Source organism: Macaca fascicularis, chromosome 14 (assembly GCF_037993035.2).
Source record: "Macaca fascicularis isolate 582-1 chromosome 14, T2T-MFA8v1.1".
In the NCBI taxonomy this organism is placed as follows: Eukaryota; Metazoa; Chordata; class Mammalia; order Primates; family Cercopithecidae; genus Macaca; species Macaca fascicularis.
In genome coordinates this window covers 68,612,474-68,615,262 of record NC_088388.1, presented here as the reverse complement: position 1 = coordinate 68,615,262, position 2,789 = coordinate 68,612,474, and the positions used below count along the sequence as shown (strand labels likewise).

General features: G+C 42.8%; 1 pseudogene; it reads right to left on the bottom strand.

The window, feature by feature from the left end:
- Window positions 1-2,002, bottom strand: LOC102138162 (olfactory receptor 51I1-like; annotated as a pseudogene).
- Between the last annotated feature and the right edge of the window lie 787 nt (window positions 2,003-2,789).

Below are 2,789 nucleotides of genomic sequence, written 5' to 3'. Positions count from 1 at the left end.
TCCTTTTTTTTTTTTTTTTTTTTTTTTTTTTTTGAGACGGAGTCTCACGCTGTTGCCCAGGCTGGAGTGCAGTGGCGCGATCTCGGCTCACTGCAAGCTCCGCCTCCCGGGTTCCCGCCATTCTCCTGCCTCAGCCTCCTGAGTAGCTGGGACTACGGGCGCCCGCCACCGCGCCCGGCTAATTTTTTGTATTTTTAGTAGAGACGGGGTTTCACTGTGGTCTCGATCTCCTGACCTTGTGATCCGCCCGTCTCGGCCTCCCAAAGTGCTGGGATTACAGGCTTGAGCCACCGCGCCCGGCCTTGATAGCTGGAATCCTAATGGAAGGTCAGTGCCCTAAAGGATATTTAAAATGCCCTGTTGAAGCAGGTCTTGAAAACTCAAATTTGCGGAGTAAGGATAAACATCCTCTGAATCTCTTCTTTTCAACAAGTCTCCTGCTCAAATCCTGGTTGCCAGTAGTATTTTGCAAAGCCTCTGACAAATCTGTTTGGTTTTAATGGAATAGATGACAGGGTTGAGCATCAGAGGCACAAAGAGATAGATAAGGGACATGAGTGTGTGTACATACCATGGGGCATGCCTCCCATACCGAGCAGCCATAGACACACACACCATGGGCACATAGAAGATGAGCGCAGCACACATGTGTGACACACAGGTGTTAAGAGTCTTTAATCGCTCCTCTCGGGAGGCTATGGCAAGTACAGAGCAGAGTATGAGCACATAGGAGAGGAGGATGAGGGCAGAATCCAGGCCAAAGGTAAAGATGACGATGAATAGACCATACATACAATTGATGGTGATGTCGCCACAGGGCTGGCAGATCAGATTTGGATGCAGGCAGTAGGCATGGGAGAGGAAATTGGCCTTGCAGAAGGGTAATCTCTTCAGAAGGAAAGGCAGTGGGAAAACCATGCAGAAACTGCGGATAATAATGGACATGCCCATATGCACCACACGAGCATCAGTGAGCACTGTGGCATAGCGCAGCGGGATACAGATGGCCACATAGCGGTCGAAGCTCATGGCCAGCAGGATGCCAGACTCCACAAAGGAAAAGAGATGGATAAAGAACATTTGGGCCAGCAAGAATAAAATTTGATCTCCCTTAAGTGGAAGGAAAATGTGGCCAGAACCGTGGGTAGTGTGGGAAAAGACACACCTAGATCATTAACTGAGAGCAAGGATAGGAAGTAGTACATGGGCTGGTGCAAGCTCCACTCCTTCTTGATAATGAAAAGGATACGGGCATTGCCCACAATGGAGACAATGTAGAGAGCACCAAGGAGCAAAAAAGACCAGTGTTGAGAGGTCTCCAGCCCAGGGAGTCCTGTCAAGATGAAATGAGGAAACCCTGAGCTGTTGTGGGAATTACCTCTCATGCTGGAACTCCTGCTTAGATTCTAGGGCCACTATCCTGTAAAGAAGACAAATATACAGTTTTATCCATGGTTTCTGCCTAACATTTTAAGACCCCCACATACTATCAAGTCCCATAATTTATTGCATTAATACATTTAGTTCACCAGACTATTTATCCTTGCCTCTCCTACTTACCAAGATTTCATGAATGGCCTGGGTTGTCTCAGCTTATCTGGCTGGCAAGACAGGTCCATTTGCCCTCCTTTTCACCTGCCTCTATTGGGCTCTTTGTCACATTTAAAGCTTTGAACTCTTCAATTCATGGGTATCAATTTGTTCAAGACCTAAGACAAAAACTCTTCTTTCCAATTACTACTTTTTCAACAATTATGCTCTCTTCCTGAGGAAATCACTTATTCACGAACAATAATAATTTCCTCTTTGCATTCTTTCATGTTAATGAACTTCCACTACTCTCAGTTTCCCTGCTCCTATACAGTCTCTCAGTTAAATTATTTTATCCATTCATCTGGACAAAAGATAAATGGATAGGGAAATGTTCATTCGTGGAGATAATCTTCCAGACATTCATCAAGGTACATTAGACTTTTATATTACCATCCACTTTTTTATTCTTTTATCCATTTAGCTTGAGGCATCACTTTGCTCTCTAATTTAATTTGATTAAAGTAAGTTTTTAATAATTTATTTTATAACCAAATCATTTCTAGCTTCTAAATGCCCTTGGGGTTAATAATCATTTCTCTACACCACAGAATTGCTTTTCATCTGTGTTCACTATCTCTTTGAACAATATCATCATTGTGCCCAAGATTGAGATTTTAAATCTAAATGTAACTTTGATTTCTTCTTTTGCTTTACCCACTACATTAAACCAAGTAAGACCTGATGAAAAGACCAAACCCCAAGTGCCTCTGTCAGCACCTTCCTCCATTTCACTCCACCTGCAGTTCCACTCTTTAGACTCAAGATATCACATGAGTATAGCATAATAAAGGCCTCCTAATAAATATCTTGCCGCTCTCTATTCATCTCTAAAGTAGAACTAATTTTTAAACGCAAATCTGAAAATGCACTGTTCCTATTAGAATTGTTAAATGATCTCTCATTATCAAATGATAAAATCCAAACTCTGCCTAGAATTAAAAACCCTCTATAGTCAGTATTTCTCTCAATATTTTTTGCCTCAATTCTTAAAATTATCTTTCTTATACCTCAAGACACACAGATCAGTCTACTTGCTGTCATCTATGTGTGACCTGCTGCTCACCAGCTCCCAAAGGTTGCCCAGACTGTATGAATATACCCATTCAATCCATCTTCCAGGACTGAGGTCCAAGGATGCCCTCCTCCATGCATGTTTGACCACTCATTGTCAACAGAGGTACCTTCCCCATACTGCT